General features: G+C 42.4%; 4 pseudogenes; all 4 read left to right on the top strand.

The window, feature by feature from the left end:
* The first annotated feature begins 12,899 nt into the window (after nt 1-12,899).
* Nucleotides 12,900-13,018, top strand: LOC148811472 (5S ribosomal RNA; annotated as a pseudogene).
* A 537-nt stretch (nt 13,019-13,555) lies between these two features.
* On the top strand, nt 13,556-13,674 carry LOC148811471 (5S ribosomal RNA; annotated as a pseudogene).
* Nucleotides 13,675-14,211: 537 nt separating this feature from the next.
* LOC148811470 (5S ribosomal RNA) lies at nt 14,212-14,330 on the top strand (annotated as a pseudogene).
* A 7,219-nt stretch (nt 14,331-21,549) lies between these two features.
* On the top strand, nt 21,550-21,668 carry LOC148811469 (5S ribosomal RNA; annotated as a pseudogene).
* Nucleotides 21,669-22,253: the final 585 nt, after the last annotated feature.

Below are 22,253 nucleotides of genomic sequence, written 5' to 3'. Positions count from 1 at the left end.
GGTGTTTTTATTGGGATTCTGCTAGTTCATTAATTTATTGGTTTATTGCATAATAGTGTCATGTCTGTGGAAACAAACTTTATGATTTTGTTGTGGTGATATTTGAGAATACGTGCATGTGAGAAAATTTGTGGAGCGGTTTCAAACAAACGTTGTTTATCTCGCGTTTATCTTAAAAATAAAAAGTGTTATCTGGGGAGACAGGAGTGGTCCTCGGTGACCGCGATCCGGACTAAGTTAACAGGTGTGTAATTTAAAAAAAAAACAAGTTAAAAATAATTGCTAAATGGGTTTAACATTCAGGAATGTAATTGGTCAGATGCTTACGATAAGTGATGCTGGTGTTTCGTGTGATTTAGCGAATTCAAAAAAATATTCATTTTAAAAACGGCAAGAGCTCGTATGAAAAAAAAGTTCGTAAGTATCTTTGTTACAACAGCCGCGCCAGAACTATTCAGATACTGTACATCAGAAAAGTACCTGAACTTGACTGGTTTATATTCAGTTATGTGCATTAGGAACGAAAGGGAGACTTAGATGGATTTTATTAGGGGTTTAGTAATCAGAAAATTTATTTTTACACGTTTATGCCTACGAGCAGAAATAACTTCCTGCTTTCAGCGCTTTTTTTGTTTCTGCTTGTAACCTCGAACAGAGAAACCCAGTACTGACTCACAGAAACACCCCGGAGTTTCTGTGTTTCTGGGATTTAAGAGGGATGTATGCAGCGGTGTTACGAGTCTGGAAGGAGGAGACGCGCATTCCGCACGGGGAGCGTAGAGCAATGAGCCGCACCTGCTGCGCGCTGAGTCCTGTCCTACAGTATATAACCGCTGAGCACGGACACACAGAGTCTCCAGCCAGTTTTGGAGATTTATGATTTCAATGTTTTTTTTCCTTTTGAGCAGAAGCTGGGTTTCTTCCTCTAGTTAAAGTTATTGGAGTTGTGGTTACTGTGCTAGACCGTCGGGAATAGCGCTTTTATTTATTTTTTTTTGTCAAGCAGTCTGCTGTATACTGTACGTGAAATAAAGATAAGAGTGCTTTCTTGATACTTCACAAGAGTATATATAATTCACGAGCTGTATTAAAAAAAATGAACTGGAAGAAAAGCAATAGGGCTGGAGTTTATAGACTGTGATGCAAATACGAGAGTAGGAGAGGAGGGGACTAGTTCAGGAGCACAACCGGCCCTCTCCTGCCCATTCTCCCACCAGGGTCTGTTGTAACCCAGTGTGAAATTCAGCTCCTTGCAGTTCAGCTTTTGATCACTCAGCTGCTTTGCCCTGGGAATATGGGGCAAATAAAGGAGATAGCAACCAGACTAGAGGGAGAGTTTTTATTCCCAAGGGATGACTTGTTTTACAACAGCAGGCAACTTAAAGAAAAAGAAAACCTGTGTTCTGCTGCTCCAGGTTGGTTCCACTGGGAACAAGTGTGGCCAGGAGCTCATGAACAGTAATTAGGGGTTGTTTCCACAAGGGGGGCTGGAGTAAGTTAGATGTCAAGGGCAATAAAACTCATTAGACCTAATTGACCAGTTAAAGTGAGTTGTTCTGCTTTCCGCACAGAAACCAGTGCTCTCTTCTCAATGTGTGGGTGAGTCTGTCAGTGATATAACAGCTAGGCAGGACTGCCACTGTGGTCATCACCTTTCATCACCTGTGACCCCATCTTCCAAAGACAACAGTCCAATCTAGCATAGAGTGTCCCGGACTGCTCCGTCAGTGACAGTGAGAGGTTTATCTTGTCTCTTGTTCTGCCAGAATGTAACAAAAAGTGACCCCTTAATGGAGGAAACTTTAGCTTTTGTAGGTAATTATACCACTTGACAATGTTACAGGTGTTGGGGGGGGGGGGGGGGGGAAACCCCTAGTGATTCCACAGTCTCACATAGACAATGGCCAGTCTACACAAACCTCCAGTCAACACAGCCCTGACCCCTGTTATGTCACCCAGGTCTACACTGTGAGACAATGATTATTTAGGAAAATTGTAAGGAATGCATTCCAAAGCAGTCAATGGAAGTATGGAATTAAAATAGTCAAGTCTTGTAAAATAGAGTATATTATCTATTTATTATACCTTAACATTGTGACAAAAACAAATTTCAAGTCCATTATGAGCACACACAGCATATTAAAGATGGGTCTCTGCACTGTAAAGGAATCTCAGTAACTTTAGCTAATAAACCTGAAATGTCATTTCTTTTACTGCTTGTTCTTTAAGGTACTAACTCATTGACATTATGTAGATTAAAATAAGACTATTCACAAAGAAAAAGCATTTATCACAAATGTATCATGCCAAATAAACTCTAGTAATCAAGAGGAATTAAGAAAAGGAAACAAAACCATCTTTTGAGGATGCCAGATAGAAATGTAAACACACACTCAAACGTGGGGCCAATCTTACCAGAAATCAATTAACACACCAATGATCTTGGACTGATGTCTGAAAACCAGAGCAAACAGTACAATATTAAGGTACTAAAGCTATTAGTAGAACAGATCTAGCTTCTCAACATAATACTTATGTCTGAACTTCATTGAATAGTGACACTTCAATCTTTCATATTCAATATTTTTCACAAAATCAACAGCTGAGAACAGACCGCCATATACAGTGCCTTGCGAAAGTATTCGGCCCCCTTGAACTTTTCAACCTTTTGCCACATTTCAGGCTTCAAACATAAAGATATAAATTTTTTATTTTATGTGAAGAATCACCAACAAGTGGGACACAATTGTGAAGTGGAACGAAATCTATTGGATTTTTGAAACTTTTTTAACTAAAAAAAAATGAAAAGTGGGGCGTGCAAAATTATTCGGCCCCCTTGCGTTAATACTTTGTAGAGCCACCTTTTGCTGCGATTACAGCTGCAAGTCGCTTGGGGTATGTCTCTATCAGTTTTGCACATCGAGAGACTGAAATTCTTGCCCATTCTTCCTTGCAAAACAGCTCGAGCTCAGTGAGGTTGGATGGAGAGCGTTTGTGAACAGCAGTTTTCAGCTCTTTCCACAGATTCTCGATTGGATTCAGGTCTGGACTTTGACTTGGCCATTCAAACACCTGGATACGTTTATTTGTGAACCATTCCTTTGTAGATTTTGCTGTATGTTTGGGATCATTGTCTTGTTGGAAGATAAATCTCCGTCCCAGTTTCAGGTCTTTTGCAGACTCCAACAGGTTTTCATCCAGAATGGTCCTGTATTTGGCTGCATCCATCTTCCCCTCAATTTTAACCATCTTCCCTGTCCCTGCTGAAGAAAAGCAGGCCCAAACCATGATGCTGCCACCACCATGTTTGACAGTGGGGATGGTGTGTTGAGGGTGATGAGCTGTGTTGCTTTTACGCCAAACATATTGTTTTGCATTGTGGCCAAAAAGTTCGATTTTGGTTTCATCTGACCAGAGCACCTTCTTCCACATGTTTGGGGTGTCTCCCAGGTGGCTTGTGGCAAACTTTAGACGAGACTTTTTATGGATATCTTTGAGAAATGGCTTTCTTCTTGCCACTCTTCCATAAAGGCCAGATTTGTGCAGTGTAAGACTGATTGTTGTCCTATGGACAGACTCTCCCACCTCAGCTGTAGTTCTCTGCAGTTCATCCAGAGTGATCATGGGCCTCTTGGCTGCATCTCTGATCAGTCTTCTCCTTGTCTGAGCTGAAAGTTTAGAGGGACGGCCAGGTCTTGGTAGATTTGCAGTGGTCTGATACTCCTTCCATTTCAAGATGATCGCTTGCACAGTGCTCCTTGGGATGTTTGAAGCTTGGGAAATCTTTTTGTATCCAAATCCGGCTTTAAACTTCTCCACAACAGTATTACGGACCTGCCTGGTGTGTTCCTTGGTCTTCATGATGCTCTCTGCGCTTTCAACAGAACCTTGAGACTATCACAGAGCAGGTGCATTTATACAGAGACTTGATTACACACAGGTGGATTCTATTTATCACCATCAGTCATTTAGGACAACATTGGATCATTCAGAGATCCTCGCTGAACTTCTGGAGTGAGTTTGCTGCACTGAAAGTAAAGGGGCCGAATAATTTTGCACGCCCCACTTTTCATTTTTTTATTAGTTAAAAAAGTTTCAAAAATCCAATAGATTTCGTTCCACTTCACAATTGTGTCCCACTTGTTGGTGATTCTTCACATAAAATAAAAAATTTATATCTTTATGTTTGAAGCCTGAAATGTGGCAAAAGGTTGAAAAGTTCAAGGGGGCCGAATACTTTCGCAAGGCACTGTACCTTTATCCAGTGGTTTTCAGAGCAGAGACATCCGTGTGGGCAAGAGTTCTTTCCCTGAGGTCCACTGCACGTCAGATAGCCACGTTCTGGCTGGGTCGTGTGTACTCCTGGGAACGTCGCCTGTAATGAATATTGGGGACTTTGTACAAATTAATAATGTGAGTATATTAATATGATTTGTGTTGAAGCCAAACATAGACAATCACTGTTAAAACTTGAATTCAACCTCCAGTGTCTGCTTTTGAAATGCTGATCATCACCCGTCTTCTGGCTTCTAGATGCACGTGTTAATGGATATTTCTTGTCTTCTTTTTTTTCCCCCCATATGCTCTTCTCTGTATCATTAAGTACTTCTGGGTCATTTCATGTACCTCGTGGCATCTTGGCTGGTGGTGAATGGCAGGCAGCTGCTCTAAAAATAACATGCCTATTAATATGATGTTGAAGACAAAACCAAAACAATACAACTTTGTTTTGCACTTTAAAATTTATCACAAGCTTGTCATATTTACAGTCATCAACTGATTTAGGCTGCTGTTCCTGTGAAAAATGTCCTTTGTTTAAGAAAGATTCAATTTAAAATCTTTAGGTTTTAAATATAAACCACTGGCAATATGGTAATCACTTTTACAACTTTTAAGAAGTTGCAAGATAGCTCTACAACTATGTTGTCCTTAACCTATTCAGAAACTACCACAAATATTGTAAGAAATTGTTCTCTAGACTCTAGATCTTGTGGGCTCTGTTCTCGATGAATTGGAAAGGTGTCGTTCATGAAGTCCAGTACTCTGTTGATCTCTCTCTTACCAAGAGACTACCCATCTAATGCTGCAGGAAACTCCAGTGCCTGGTCTGGGAATGCTGTGCTATTCAGATTCTGTCAATAAATTTCAATAATGGTTCACCTTTTTGTTTACACTGTGGCATTTCTTTGCAGTAACAATTGAGAGGGATAGTTATCTGCCTTCTATACTCTTCTAAAAATCATGTATCTTTTTAGCAGTCCCATATCCCTTCCTTATATCCTTGCTGATGAGAATGAGAAATGCTATTTTCAAGACATTAACACGAATATAATTTTTACATTAATTCCAAGGTACAAGAAAATGAATATCTTCAAAATATGCACTTTAATATACTTACTTAGTTTCTTTTTTGGAAATGGTCAGTGAACCAACCACTCCAGAGCTTGTCCTTCACCTTGAAATTATTTCCTGGAAATGCTGAAATCACAGAGGAGCTCTTCTCCCCTCAACAATGTCCCTTTTTGTCACAGACAGAATTATGACAGACTGTTCGTTGATTATAAATGACTTTCTTACAGCCCTTACATTGTCTTTTCTCTTTGATGGATTTATCCATCTTCCGATTTGCCTCCTTATCCGGGAGGCAGGCTCAGTGTTTTTCACGAGCATCAATGCACAGTTTTTGTGCAGGTTCATCTGAAAAGAAAAGACATCTCATGTCTCCCTCTGTCATCTGTGAGCTTCAGCAGTTGTCTTTGTGGTGACATTGCCATTGTAATCACACACCACCTCTCCCTTCTGGAAACACTTGGAAGTCACAAACTTCTTCCCCTTCACAGTGTAGTGTGCTCTCACGAGGCACCAGTTCTGTAGGGTTTGGGCATTTACGGGGACAATTATTAATTGTAGCCGTAAATCACAAAATTGATTCTTTTGATGGCTTTAGAATCCAACCATGCGATATAACTCAAACAACGCGCACACACACAGGTACTAATACACGAGGATACATTTATTAATACATAGAATATGCATGTAAACCTAACAGATCTTATCGAGAGGGTTATCAGAATACAAAAGGTATATATTCAGTCAGTTACGAAGAGTTACATATATCAAGAGGACATAAGTTCAGTATATCATTCATTTAGACCGTTTCGTAAATGAACTTGGTTATAACTTCTACATTAGATACTCAAAACAAGTACATAACTCTTAGGAATTAAATTGATATCAACTGGTTGGGATAACAATTGAATTCTCAAGCTGTAATGCATTGAAGTTGAATACTCATCCAATCTCTGGGGATTCAGATCTCCTGCGGGCTCTCTGGCTCCGTGCCAGGCTGTGCTGTGCTGCAGATGATCACTGACCGGCTAGTTAGTGTTGGCTTTAACTAGCAGAGTTTGTGCACAGGAGAAAAGATGAATGTGGGTCCCAGCAAGTCATGAAGCGCTAGTTCTGTATAGTGATTCAGCTGTCCACAGTTCCGACCTGTTCACGAGGCTTGCTGCTGATGCTAACCTCGGGTGAATCCTTTGGTTACTCTCTGTCAACCTCCGCTCTCGACTCTTACAACAGAGGAAAGTTCTGGCACTTGGACACACTGGCCGTTCCGTGGTTGTCCAGGCTCAGGATGGTCAGGAGGCGCGCTGCGAGAATGTCCTGCCCTTGGGAGCCTTCTGCTCCTGGGCCGTCCTGCCCTGGAATTCTCCTTTAGAATTCTCCTTAGAAAAGTCTTTAGAATAGTCTTGGAGCTCTGTGTTGCCTGTTTTTACCTGGAGGAACTTCAGCTCATTCATTGGCTGAAAGTTCCATGGGCATCAGAATCCCACGTGGGTTACTCGGCCCTACCAGTCCCTGATTGGTTGATCAAGGTGAGATATGAGTCACTTACTCCTGACACTTAGGAATGTAGTCCAGATGTCCATCTGGCACTCCCTAGACAGATAGGCGCCAATGGATGACCATTGATCATGATAGCCAGGCTTAGCTAAGTGCATCCCCATATGGGAGCTGTCCCTTATCAAAAGAAAACATCTTTAAATCAGCCTGCATGAATAGCTTCTCTGTGGCTGCACCACAGATTTGAAGAGAGAGATGGGGCCTCATTTGGGAAAGCACAGCAACACTTAATTCTGTCTTATTAATAAGCATTGCCGCTACATATCCCCCCTTTTTGAAGGTCACGAGGTCCTGAGGCGTTGTTGCCTTCAAAACAAAAGAGAGTTAAGTGATGTCCCTTGTCATTAGACCATTAACCTTAAATGTCCACATTACTCCTCGAGAATTCATACCGGAACCAGCATTGGGAACAAACAGGATGAATAAAATCTGGAGTATGTATAAACACGGTAGGAGACAACATCTCAGTCTAGGCATTACACATCAGGAAGTTCACTGTCAATATCTGATACCTCTGTAGGCAGATATTTGGGAAGAAGTAACTTCCTTTCTTTTGACATGCTACCTTTGACTCATTCATGCTACCCGGAGTACATCTTGATGTAAGAGTACAGCATTCAGAGTACACTGTCAGTCATGACCCAGCTACCCGGCAGTAGTGTTACAATAACAACAGTTCCTGTTCCCAGCCCCCCTGATAAACCACGACACCTGTGTTGGGCACCTGCCAGGGTGGGTTGGAGGTTTGTTCCATTAAAGCAAACGAACTACCTGTACCTCTTCAGGGCGTAGCGTTTCTTGGATTTCTATCCAATTCAATAGTGTGGCACCTGAAGGCATCCACGACCTCCAGCTTGGTCTTATGTTGTCTGGTTCCAGACCGTACAGTGTTAAGTTACCATGCTGTACTATGGCCTCCTTGGGAACTTGCAGGAAACTGTTGGTTAGGTAGCTGCATTGTGGTAGCTGTATCATGCCTGTCACAAGTCATAGTGACAGTTAAGTGTGGTGTGCTGACCAGCCATTTACTTCCCACCTGCTCTTCATGGGGTTCATTAACCTCCCTCTGCTCGTTAGTAGCTTTACACCCTTCATTGGTGAATAATTTAGACACAGCCAATGGATAGCTTTGGTAGCCATACCCATCTCAAGATTTGGAACCAAATTCAATCTTGGATTGCCTTCTGGGTGAGCTATGAGCGATGGGGTGGTTAATGTCACATACTCCTCTACTGAGAAGAGTGGAATCAAGTGGGTTGGGAATTGTGCCATGGCTAGACTGGCTACAGTGGCACTGAACTCCCTTAACAGGTCTTGTGTCAACATTCTGGCCTGTTGCACACAAGCATAAACCCACTGTATAACACCGGCAATCATGTCCACTGGTTGGGGGATAAGGTTTAACCCTGTTGCATAGGAAATTGCCTGTAGGGTTTTCCCTAGGCTTTCCAACTTTTGCTGCTGTTGATACAGTCTGTCACTACCCTCTGGCATCTCTGACACCTGCCTTCTTGGGGCAGTCAGGGTGAGAGTGCCAGTAGCAAACAAACCTACCAGAAATAGCAAATGCACAACATTGGGTGGCTGATCCCAGTCATCTCCTTCTGAGTGACTGTTGCCTTTCTAAGCTGGCGCAGCGTGTACATGGTGTCTTTCTCATTATGCCATGTGGCATTTTGGGCACCGACATCCTGGAAATCTGGGGAGATCTGACGCAGCTGCTGATGTTGCTCCTCCATTTCCAGGGCATCTAGTTTTTCGATTTGTTCATGCCTGTGCTCTAGGAACCCTGCAGGGGGCGGTGCAGCGGTGGAGCATGCCTGACCCCCGGCTGAGTGGTCATCTGGAGCACCTGAGTGATCTAGAATTGTTACCCCATTCTCTCTGTTCAGGTCCACCCTGCACACTTCCTGATTGAGGAATCCCTCAATCGGCATGTTTACAGTCGTTCGCTAGGGGCCGGTGTAGGACACCTGCTCGCTCCCCCCTTCCCTCGCTAGGGGTTCAGGGAGCTGCCCCAGCACTGGGATAGCCAGTTCACAGTCTTCGAACTCGCTATCACCCACCAGGCCCATGTCAGTGCAGGCGGGGATTCTGACACCCCACTTTTCCGTGTTCTGCACTGGCAGGCGGGTGGCTTGATAATCCAGCTCCAGTCTGGCTGAACCACTGTTGGTCAGACTCAGACTGACAGACTGAGCTGGTGGCTGTAGGAAAACCGGCTTGGCTTTCATTCCCTGTCCCTTCTGGGGGACTGGGTGTGTTGGAAACCCTGCTGTTGAGGCAGGAAAATCAGGTCGGTCTCACTCACTACCTGGTAGTTGTGAGAAATAATGTTACCTGTCTGCAGGTTCCCTGGGTCACAGCAGAGGGAATCGGCATCTGGGATCATGTGTGTCCACAGCGCAGTAGTCTCAGCGTCCAGCTGGACCTCCTGTCTAACCTGTGAATGTTGCACCAGGGGCACCTGGCGGTGGCCCTGTGACAGCTGCTCAAGCAGATCCTCACTAATATAGGACCTCTCAGGGCTAAGGGTGAGGGCTACATAACCTACCTGCTCTCCTGCCATCTGGATCCCTTCCACCACTGCAGGTTGGTGGTCCTGACCCCTCTTGGGTGCCAGGGTGCACAGGGAAAGCTCCTTTTCATCGCCAGGTGGGGAGATCTGCTCCTCTTTAGGGATGTAAAAGGCGTGTGCTTTACCTGGTGGATCAGGCGGCTGCTTGGAGCACCGCTCCTGTGGCATGGAGGCTGTTGTGACCTCAGCCGGGACATGACTTCCCTGTATATCCGGGGAACAAGAAAATATTTTTATTTCTTGTCCAGAGGGAACAGAAGGAATCTCCACATAGGCTTCTGTGTTCGGTGGGCACTGTGTGAGCACAGTCTGCCTCTTGGCCCCCCTTTCCTTCTGTACAGAAGGCTTAGGAGACTTGACCTGTTTCCACACCTTGCCTTTCTGGTGATCCACCAAAGGTTCATCTCTGAGTCGCATGCCCTTTTCTTTTTCTACCCGTTTGAGTTTGCTGTATGACATCAAACACCTTTCAACCTCAGTGTCAATCAGTGTCTCACTGTGTAAGACATCTCCCATGGCAGCCTTGAGGTAAAAGCTTCCTGCTTTTCCTCTCTGTTTTACTGCCTGCTCTGTGACTTCAGGGGTGGAGTCAGCACTCGCTTGGGAGTGGCTGATCTCATCCAGGCAGGAACCCTTCCGCTCAATCAGATAGACTGAGGGAGGGAGAGGGGGCGGGTCTCCGCCTCCTCCAGTGGAGAGTATCAGCTCATTCACACTTCCGGCAGCCTTGGGGAGCTGTTGTCTCTGTCCTAATAAAACTTGTTCAAGCCTGGCCAGGCGGGCGGCTACTGAATACTTTTGTTCAGCTTTATCTAGCTCTTTCCCTTCCCCAGTGTTCTCATGGCACTTAGGACGCTGGGTGCGGTCCTGTGTGCCTGCTTTGGAACGGGGCTTAGCCAGCTCAGGAGCCTGTGCTCCTTCGAGCAGGGGGGAATTAACCCTGCTGGCTCTGACGGCGAACACAGTCGCTTTAACAGCTTTTTGCTCAGAGTGACTTTGGACATCATACTCCCAGGCTTTCTGCACGAATCTCTTAATATCAGTCATTTTCATGGTCTGTGCATCTGTATGCATTAAGATCATCTTTCTGACTGACGGGTGGAGATTCGCAATGAATAAACCCTTGAAATGTGTGTTCTCTTCGCAACCCTCATCATTTCCCCTGCAAAATAAGTTCGTCTAAGTCTCTCGTACTATTCGCGAGGGGACTCTGCTCTCTCATGCTTAATGTTAAGGGCGGCGGCTATCGCGGCAGTCGTGTCAATAAACGCACTGTATTCTCGGATAAGTGCTTGACACAGCTCTTCAAAGTCATCACAGACTTTCTTCATCTGCCTAGCCATCCACTCATGTACAGCTCTGCTGCTAGTTTTCCTGACCAGAAACACTTTCTCCTGTTCTGTGGCGTTTGGCAGGTACTGCAGGGTATACCTGAGGTCTTGAATATAACTCTCGATATTATTCTCTGACACTGCAGAGTCAAATCTCTCCATCTCCTTCACTTGTCACTAGTCCTTCACTCTCAGAGAATGGAGGTTTATTCTCCTAGCTTCTCCGCTGACGGAGATATGACGGAGATCATGGTCAGACCTGTCGCTGCTAGAGAGAGTCCTTAATAGCGACTCGAATTCAGACCTTTTAGCAACCATCGTTAAACTTAAAGAGTATTACTTTTAAGTACGAAATCACAGTTCTACCACAGAAAACCACAAGATCAAGTATGCAATCAACCCAGTAGATCGCAAAAGATCACAAAACAATCAAGCACTGCTTAAAGAGCAAGGGGAACTTTTTTCCTTTCGGCTTTCAGCACACTGTATTGTCGAGTATGAAACCCGTGGTGTTTTATATTGAATTATTCCGCTTGGTTGACTCATTTCAGTCTTACCATAGCCCGTCCAGGGACGCCAATAAATGTAGTGTGCTCTCTGAAGGCACCAGCTCTGTAGGGTTTGGGCATGTACGGGGACATTTATTAATTGTAGCCGTAAATCACAAAATGATTGTTTTGATGGCCTTAGAATCCAACCATGCAATATAACTCAAACAACACACACACACGGGTACTAATACACGAGGATACATTAATTAATACATAAAATATGCATATAAACCTAACAGATCTTAACGAGAGGGTTATCAGAATACAAAAGGTATATATACAATCAGTTACAAAATGTTACATATATCAGGAGAACATACGTTCAGTATATCATTCATTTAGACCGTTTCATAAAGTGAACTTGGTTACAACTTCTACATTAGATTCTGAAAACAAGTACATAACTCTTAGGAATAAAATTGATATCAACTGGTTGGGATAACAATTGAATTCTCAAGCTGTAATGCATTGAAGTTGAATACTCATCCAGTCTCTGGGGATTCAGATCTCCTGCGGGCTCTCTGGCTCCGTGCCAGGCTGTGCTGTGCTGCAGATGCTCACTGACCGGCTAGTTAGTGTTGGCTTTAACTGGCAAAGTTTGTGCACAGGAGAAAAGATGACTGTGGGTCCCAGCAAGTCAGGAAGAGGACCAGTTCATTCCTGATGAAGCGCTAGTTCTGAATAGTGATTCAGCTGTCCACAGTTCCGACCTGTTCACAAGGCTTGCTGCTGGTGCTTACCTCAAGTGGATCCTCTGGTTACTTTCTGGCAAGCTCCGCTCTAGACTCTTAGAACAAAGGAAAGTTCTGGCACTCGGACACAGTGGTTGTCCGGGCTGAGTCTTAGGATGGTCAGGAGGCGCGCTGCGAGAATGTCCTGCCCTTGGGAGCCTTTTGCTCCTGGGCCGTCCTGCCCTGGAATTCTCCTTTGAATTCCCTTTAGTAAAGTCCAGGAAATAGTCTCTCAGGCCCTCTGTGTTGCCTGTTTTTACCTGGAGGAACTTCAGCTCGTTCATTGGCTGAAAGTTCCATGGGCATCAGAGTCCCACGTGGGTTACTCGGCCCTACCAGTCCCTGATTGGTTGATCAAGGTGAGATGTGAGTCACTTACTCCTGACACTTAGGAATGCAGTCCAGATGTCCATCTGGCACACCCTAGACAGATAGGCGCCAATGGATGACCATTGATCATGATAGCTAGGCTTAGCTAAGTGCATCCCCATTTGGGAGCTGCCCCTTATCAAAAGAAAACATCTTTAAATCATCTGCATGAATAGTTTCTCTGTGGCTGCACCACAGAGATGAACAGAGAGATGGGGCCTCATTTGAAAAAGCACAGCAACACTTAATTCTGTCTTATTAACAACCATTGCCGCTACAAGTGAAAGGCTGAAGTGAAATAGAGCGGGGACGAAGGCAGTGAAGAGAGAGAACGTGGGAAGAAGAGAAAAACGCAAGGGAAAAAAAGCAGCGTCGTAAAAGAGGTGACGGAGCTGTCCTCTCTATAAGAAGGGTGCCAGCGAACCTTGTTTTTGCTTATGGCCACACCCCCTTGAGCACGCCTGATCTTATCTGATCTCGGAAGCTAAACAGGGATGGGCCTGGTTAGTACTTGGATGGGAGACCGCCTGGGAATACCAGGTGCTGTAAGCTTTTAAGCGCAAGAGGCGCCCTATCCCCGCTCGCTCGCTCATTCCCCTGTTCACACGTGCAGTGCGGCTTTTCCGTCTGTTTATTTGTCAGCTTTGGCGAGACACGGGTGCTTGTGTATTGGCGTGAGCGTTTTTTATTCTGATTATGAACAGTTTTACAAGTCCGCAAAGGATCGAGGAAAGGTTTATCGCCAGCTGAAAAGAGACACAGCGCTTCGGCTGTGGAGACTTGTTCGGCTGGCGTTCGGGGAGTCGCGTTTTTCAGAATTGTATTGAGATCGTTTTCCACAGAGCTCAGATGTCAAAGCACAGCAGCAGCTCTCCACAGCGATCCTCTATAGCGCCCTTTCTCTCGCAGCTCCGTCCTCATTGGAAGGAAGCAAGAGTGAAAGGCCGAAGTGAAACAGAGCGGGGACGAAGGCAGTGAAGAGAGAGAACGTGCGAAGAAGAGAAAAACGCAAGGGAAAAAAAGCAGTGTCGTAAAAGAGGTGACGGAGCTGTCCTCTCTATAAGAAGGGTGCCAGCGATCCTTACTCTCGCTTATGGCCACACCCCCTTGAGCACACCTGATCTCGTCTGATCTCGGAAGCTAAACAGGGATGGGCCTGGTTAGTATTTGGATGGGAGGCTGCCTGGGAATACCAGGTGCTGTAAGCTTTTAAGTGCAGGAGGCGCCCTATCCCCGCTCGCTCGCTCATTCCCCTGTTCACACGTGCAGTGCGGCTTGTCCGTCTGTTTATTTGTCAGCTTTGGCGAGACACGGGTGCTTGTGTATTAGCGTGAGCGTTTTTTATTCTGATCATGAACAGTTTTTCAAGTCCGCAAAGGATCGAGGAAAGGTTTATCGCCAGCTGAAAAGAGACACAGCGCTTCGGCTGTGGAGACTTGTTCGGCTGGCGTTCGGGGAGTCGCGTTTTTCAGAATTGTATTGAGATCGTTTTCCACAGAGCTCAGATGTCAAAGCACAGCAGCAGCTCTCCACAGCGATCCTCTATAGCGCCCTTTCTCCCGCAGCTCTGTCCTCATTGGAAGGAAGCAAGAGTGAAAGGCTAAAGTGAAATAGAGCGGGGACGAAGGCAGTGAAGAGAGAGAACGTGGGAAGAAGAGAAAAACACAAGGGAAAAAAAGCAGCGTCGTAAAAGAGGTGACGGAGCTGTCCTCTCTATAAGAAGGGTGCCAGCGAGCCTTGCTCTCGCTTATGGCCACACCCCCTTGAGCACGCCTGATCTCATCTGATCTCGGAAGCTAAACAGGTATGGGCCTGGTTAGTACTTGGATGGGAGACCGCCTGGGAATTTCAGCTGCTGTAAGCTTTTAAGCGCAGGAGGCGCCCTATCCCCGCTCGCTCGCTCATTCCCCTGTTCACACGTGCAGTGCGGCTTGTCCGTCTGTTTATTTGTCAGCTACAGATGCAGCCATTCAAAGTGCGCGTTACAGACACGTACCGCAGGTGGCGTCGCTCAGTGCGACGCAAGATGACGCGTGGCACCGCAGTACGTGATTGGTTGACCAACAGGGGCACTCGTGGTCCGTTGGTCTGTCGTAGAAAGACTTACAGTAAACGTCTTTGCTGTGCCCGTTGTAGATATTGAATTTTACCACTGAAGGGAAATCTTAGTAGCTGAGCATAAAAAGAATAGGAGCATACTGCAACGGGTGTGAAGTCCATAAACGATATTAATTTTGGAACTTAAACATACAGTATATGGCTGGTCTCGGTACTTTAAAGAAAACATACACACCAGTATTCCATTTCTCCCTAAACATTTTAAGCATCGAAGTCTTTTACTAACGCGATACCGTAGTCAACAAGCATACTTTTAGAATTTGATTAAAAGGGAATATAATATGGAATCGCGTATCTCAAGAAATTAATAACGATATAATTATATTCATGTTGCAAAAGAACTGCAACGGACATAAAAACTCCCTTGCTTTTAACAGAGCGTTCCATAATTTCTAACTACGAAAATGCCAGGTGAAAGGATTTGTAAACATATTTTGTTAAAGCGAGTCAGTTTTTTCCGCAACACATAAAAGACATTTTTCCAAGAAAGTTTAGCCTTTGTCACTAATGAAACCACTAAATAAAGACATAAATATAGAAATCTTAAGATTTGTTTTATTTAATGTTGGTAGCAGGATGAACTGTCAGAGTGTATATTTTGTCGCAGAGTTGCTGCAAGATGTTAACAGTGAAAAAGGTATTTAGAAATGAGTTATTTCAAGATGAAAATTTTCAGAATAATTGCAAATCTAGCAGGATAGAGAAAGCACAGAAAACTGGCAGTTAGATTGATCAGATTAGTATGAAAAGTCATTTAGCAAAGGGAATGAGAAGAGTGACAAACTAGTATACTTTAGATTTTTTTAAATCTGATCATGTTTCCCTATAACAATAATAAAAAACTTTATTTGATATATCACCATTAAAGGTGGCATCTCAAAGCAATACAGTAGATGTAAAAACAGATAAAAGGACCACAGATTACAAAGTAAATGCATGTAAGAAAGACAAGCAGTTAGAGGTGCTACCAAAATTAGAAAATGAAGCAGATACAGACACTAAGTCTTCTGAAAAGAAAGGTTCTGAGGTTAGATTTTAACTGGCCCTGGTGTGTGTGTGTTTGTGTCTGTCTGTCCTGTGATGGACTGGCGCTATGTCCAGGGTGTATTCTGCCTTGTGTCCGTCGCTTACTGGGATAGGCTCCAAATCCTCTGTACTGGATAAAGAGATTAGAAATGGATGGAAGTAAAGGCACTGTGTGGATGGAACTATACACAGTGTTAGAAACCCACTATGAAATGGCAGCATCTCACTGAGAATAAAACATTTTATAGTGCTGGCTTAAGGAAACAGCCTTTCCACCTCTCTTGCACATCAGTATCCATACCTAGTTATTTAAACAAATTGCCTCTAATTATAAACATCTTAATATGCTGGCTCTGTGGATCCGCATCAGCTATGTTTGCCCATTCCTTCAATTCATGTGCATCCAACACAGAGTTCAACGCTAGCAACTACACAAAATCTAAAATATGAGCTCTACTTGCCACTTACAATACCAACAGTACCAGCTAACTTTAGTAGTGACATTTTCATGGATCTTTTTAACAATAAAATTTACAACATCAGACTTCAGACACAATTAAACAGGCCTCAAAAAAGTCTGGTACAAACATTTTCAGCATGGAATAAACCTTTACTTTAATGGTATAAACCTTAAATGGATTCATATTCTCAATAAGATTTGGTGCTCAGTAACATGACTTAGAAAATGACAGAAGACATACGTATCATGCTTATCCTTCTATTTTTCATAATCGTAAACTCCTTAAGGCAGTTACATTTTCTCTGTTCTGACCTGGAGTTACAGAGAAATTTAAATTCTAATAAGAGATTTGTAATGAGGAAAGTCATACCAATCACTCATACCAGGATTTGCAATTACAATACAAATACTTTCTTTCTGTATGTGTTTATTTTGCAGTTTGAGTCTATGGCATTCCTTTGGGGGTCTATACTCCAAGGCATGACTTTTTTATGGGAACATGACATTTTTTTAAAGTCTTTTAATGCAAGCTTCATATAAACCCTTAGCAGTGGTTACTGTCTGGAGCAGGTACTTGAATGGCACAGATTAATTGAAATGATTCAATTTCTTTTGAAAATATTTGGGATAATACATATTCCAGAAATCACAGCCGTTGAATTATCCAGAAATTAATTTCTCTCAGGGTGTATTTAACCCCTCATGGATGGCATTGTATGAAATGAGTTTGTAGTTCCCCATTTGCCTCTATTATGAGATGCTGTGGACACTATTTTATACATTTTAGGAGTGTCCATAGGAAGGTATGTTCTAGAAAGAGTGAACTTCTGTTTTGCCATTATTTTTAATAGGGGCATTACATGTTTACACTTGGTGCTCCTACTAGAGGAGAGGATATGATTAATCTAGGCTTATCACAGAAACTGAAACACATCTGGTTGGTGAGTCTACTGTGGGTAAAATGTTACTGGTACCGCATGTTGTAAAGCTCGGTATTTTCTCTCTTGGCCTGACTTTTTTTAATGTCTGAGTGTTAGAATCCATGTTGTTGCTGGTAAGGGAATGGTAGGTGCTGTGATTGACACAGTCAAAGCCTTGTACAGAGATACCATTGTAGCTGTTTGACAGTATTTTAGATGCCCTTAGTTAAAAGCATGGGAGGAAGTACTGCCAAGGGAAGGGGGGGGAGTAAGGATTTTTTCTTTGAGTTTGTGAGGTTATTTTTTGTTATATTGTGTTTCAGAAAGCAAGAAAATAAAATCTACTGTATGATAAAAAGAGAAAGAGCTGGAGTAGATCCTCAGATCAGTTTGCTACCAGCAATCAAACAAAAAAAATGGAAAGAATTGTCTCCTCCTGATTGGAACCTTTCTTACTGTCTTATTATAATTTATCAGGCTACCTTTTAATTTCCACTGAGAGAAGGAAGTCACTTGTCATGCAGCTATTTTATTCTTCATTGCACAATATGCTCTAAGTTAGCAAATGAAACATGAACACTTATTGAAATGAATCAAGAATACGATTAACATGAATGTATAAACATCCAAACTATACTTTATCACATTAAATTATTGGGTTAGCTTTTTATTGAGCCAAAATGTTATAAATGTGTGAACGTCTGTAAAATGGAAATATTTATATTTTTCTCTTTTCTGTTACCTGCCTGACAGCATTTTGTATCCCATTCTGTATATTACTGGAAAATATTAGACCCAACCTAAAGAATTCATGGGGGTAGTGGGACACAGTACTGCAAAGAGTCTCCTAAAGGGACAGAGCTATTAGTACTTATGTGTTTGAGTCTGGAGAATATAGTAAACTCTAAACATTAAGGGAATGCATGGAATCGGAAAATATAAATTGCATAGTACACAAGACTTAACTGGTTTTATTCTAGGAAAGCAGACAAGACTGAGTCATGGGACTCAGAGGATCCAAGGCTAGACTGAGTATAATAGGCTTCGGGCTTCTATTGTGACATCTACTGTAAATTACAGAAATGTTAAAAGTAAACAAAATAAAGTAACTAAAATGTAGTCTGAAATCACCCCTTTAGACACCCCTTTTACTTCACTGGTGTCAGATATGAAAGGCAATAGTCTCCCGTTCTGTCTGCTGTGTGTTGCAGCAGAGGGACTCCCTGCAGCTGAAAGGGGCAGAGTAACTTGCATGCCCTCTAGTACAGTTTACACATGCACGACTTTAAAAGCTAGCAAGACAGGTTTCGATTCATATTAGCTGGCGAGCCTTGTTAAAAAAACCAATGATAATGTAACATGCCACTGTTCATGAACAAAGTTATACTGAGATTTCCTAAGATACGCGATTAAAAAATAAATAAATAAAAATTTGAATCTCCTGCGGAACACATTCCATAAGAATCAGCGGTTTTACAGTATATATCGCCTTTAAAGGTGGCTTCTCAAAACGCTTTACGGGATAAAAACAACCAGAACAGCAGCAACAACAATATTGTATTTCGTTGCACTTTGAAAACCAAGTAATAACTTAACTATACAGTACGTGCAAACGTTTCGTATGTTGCTGTCGTGAATGCCTGCGTACCCATAAGTATCTTATTTGCCTTGAGTCTGTCTACAGTATCTCTGTCCCACTACCCCCCTCTCTCCCTCAATTCAATTCAATTCAAGGTGTTTTATTTGCATGACAGATGGGTACAATTCTTGTTGGGAATGTATACTTTGATATTTACACCCGGCGCGGCACCGAGGGAGCGTCTGCATTTATAACTTGGTTTTTAAAATTAGTCAAGCAGTATGAAGCATCTCCTTTTACTTTTAAGTCCCTTAAATACATTGAGCACAGCTTTCTCACCATCCTTACACAAAGCAGAAACTGTCCGATGACTCACAGTACAAGTGGAAGGATTACAGATTTTAATCGTCTTTAATTTTGTCTTTAATTTTGCCTGTGGAGTGTATCTTATTAAGCTCTAAATTGCATTTTGAGCGCGGTTTTTGACTTTTTTTTAATTGCATTTTGGGCGCGGACAGCACATACAAGGGTTAATGAACTGCGCCAAGAAATTTAAAATAGTATTCTTTAGGTGTGAGGGTAGGAGTGGACCGCAGCAGGCATAATCAGCAAACCAGGAAAACAAAGAACAGGACAGGTGAGATGTGTATCCAGAAAGCGAGTGATCAGAAAAAGGAAATGGAAAACGCAGAAAAAGGAAATGCTTTACAGGATAAAAACAATAACAACAGTAGTGGCTGGGCAAACGATTTTTTTTATCAAAATACAAATTGAGATACTGTACTGTATAATGATGTGCATGAACAAAGGTATACTGCAATTTTCCTTAGATACGCGATTAATGCTTCGTAGGAGGAGGCGGTCTTTTCCTCTTGTCTAACAGTCTGTCCACAAACAAAACATTCCTGTTAGACAAGAGGAATTGGAAAAAAAACAATTTTGTCAATGAAAACCGGTGTGTGTGTCTCTCCCTGCTGGATGTCCCTCTCACAAACTGCTGAATGAATAAAATAATTTTATTGAAAACGCGTTTGCGATTGTCTGGTATTTAATTTGGTCCCTTTTAACTGTTTTTCGATCTACTGTATTGCTTTGAGATGCCACTTTTAAAGGCGATATGTAAAATAAAGTTTTTTATTATTGTTATAGAGAAACATGATCAGATTTTCCCTGGTTCAGAAAAAAGATCTAAAGTGCTACACATAACTTTCTTAATTCGATGTATTTAAAGCAGTGAACTAATGTAGGTGTCACATAACATTCAGAAATACAATCACGTATTTGACAAATAAAAACGATTATAATCTAATCCTTCCACGTTTGTTCCCAAAATCCCAAGAAATATAAATCTTGATGGGTAGAAAGCTATGCTGAAAGTTTATTAAGATACTTAGAAGACAAAGATACTGTATCAATTTATGTTGCATTAGCCTGATTATGATTAAAATATATAAAACACATATAATTAAACACGCGTTTGCGATTTAAATCAGAACACGATTTAAATCAATATAAATGTTTATATTGTAACGCATACTGTCCAGCCTCCATTTCTCTATAAAAATTTACTCTGTTGCACACACACACACAATAGAAGCAGGAACCGCTGTCAGAAGGGAAGATATGTTCAAAATATCGCAAATATCGATCATGTTGCGATATTTTGAAATATAAAAGTCAATTGATTGTCCATAATATCGCTATTCTATTTTTTCGAAGAAATGTTTGTTAAATGAAAAGTCCAGCACCAGCTGGATTCAAACACACAACCTGCCAGCTGGTAGTCACGCACCTAGACCAGTCGGCTACAAGACAGCTCGCATGGACAGGCAGGCAAAACAGCCCTACACAGCCCTGTCGCAGCACACGAATACCGTTATTAAATTCTTTAGATACGCGATTCCATATTATATTAGCAGAAAAGCTTAAAACTACCACTTTTTCACACGCTATTTCACATGCTAGTTAAATACTTCGATGCTTAAAATCGTTAGGGAGAAATGGAATACCGGTGTGTATTTTTCCTTTAAAGTGCCGATTCCTGGAATCTGACTGGCTGACACCCCTCTGAAGTGGTTCCATAAAATCTGGTATACGGAAAAGAAAGCGTTGATAAATACAAGTGTCTTTTAATACACTCTTTGCTGTGCTCTTGAGGATCCTTGTGATATTTTAAGCTCTAGTTGAATGATAGGTGTCGCATTTTAAATCATTTTCGTAGTTAGAAATTATGAAACGCCCTGTTAAAAGCAAGGAAGTTTTTATGCCCGTTGAAGTAAAACAAAATGCCTGACAAAGTATGGCTTGGACAGATTCCAAGTGCTTGTACAAATGTGCTAAAGAAATTATACTTTGAGTATACAGCTTGTCCAAAGTCATCCATTATTAATACTATTAGTAATATCTTCAGTAAAGGCTTTGATGCATAAATATTTCTGATAAAGGTAGGTTGTGTACTTTTGTCCAACTGAGCAATCTTGCTTTCATAAAATATACCAACATTTTAATGACTGATGATTAACATGCTGTAATACACAGCTCAAATGCTGTACATGAGAGGTTAAGCTCCCCCTGGCGGTTTTACAAGGCGACGCCGGATAGTTAACCACGTGACACCACGTTAACTGCGTCATACCGCGTGATACTGCGACACGCCCACCGGGGTATGCCGCGAAATACCTCACCCATTTTGAATGGCTGCATCTGTATAGCGAGACACGGGAGCTTGTGTATTAGCGTGAGTGTTTTTTATTCTGATCATGAACAGTTTTACAAGTCTGCATAGATCCTCTATAGCGCCCTTTCTCCCGCAGCTCCGTCCTCATTGGAAGGAAGCAAGAGTGAAAGGCTGAAGTGAAAAAGAGCGGGGACGAAGGCAGTGAAGAGAGAGAACGTGGGAAGAAGAGAAAAACGCAAGGGAAAAAAAGCAGCGTCGTAAAAGGTCCTCTCTATAAGAAGGGTGCCAGCGAGCTTTGCTCTCGCTTATGGCCACACCCCCTTGAGCACACCTGATCTCGTCTGATCTCTGAAGCTAAACAGGGATGGGCTTGGTTAGTACTTGGATGGGAGACCGCCTGGGAATACCGGGTGCTGTAAGCTCTTAAGCGCAGGAGGTGCCCTATCCCCGCTCGCTCGCTCATTCCCCTGTTCACACGTGCAGTGCGGCTTTTCCGTCTGTTTATTTGTCAGGTTTGGCGAGACACGGGTGCTTGTGTATTAGCGTGAGCGTTTTTTATTCTGATCATGAACAGTTTTACAAGTCCGCAAAGGATCGAGGAAAGGTTTATCGCCAGCCATTTATTCTTATCATGAACCTTATATACTGTATCTCTACATCCCATAACCTTTAACGGCAGGTGCCTGGGTGTGGACATGTTGTGATGTAATATTTATTTTAAAAGTAAACATTTTAGTAAAGTCTGTTATATTGTTAAAATCTATAAGCGTTATAAAGATCAATTTTTGCTCGTGCTTATAAGTTATCGCTGCTAAATGTCTTATTCAATTATTTTAACACTTTTATGACCTATCCACTAAAATATAAAGACCCGCCCTACAATGCTCTTCTCAAAAGATAAAATAAGTTTTACATTTTTTGATTCAATGTAATTTCTTTTCTAGAGAAACACACATCATTTGAGGCTTGGGTTGCATGTTAATATTTTTAAGGTTTAAAGACTTTAC

Source organism: Atractosteus spatula, assembly GCF_055471065.1.
Source record: "Atractosteus spatula isolate fAtrSpa1 chromosome 10 unlocalized genomic scaffold, fAtrSpa1.hap1 SUPER_10_unloc_9, whole genome shotgun sequence".
In the NCBI taxonomy this organism is placed as follows: domain Eukaryota; kingdom Metazoa; phylum Chordata; class Actinopteri; order Semionotiformes; family Lepisosteidae; genus Atractosteus; species Atractosteus spatula.
This window is presented reverse-complemented; position numbering and strand designations above follow the sequence as displayed.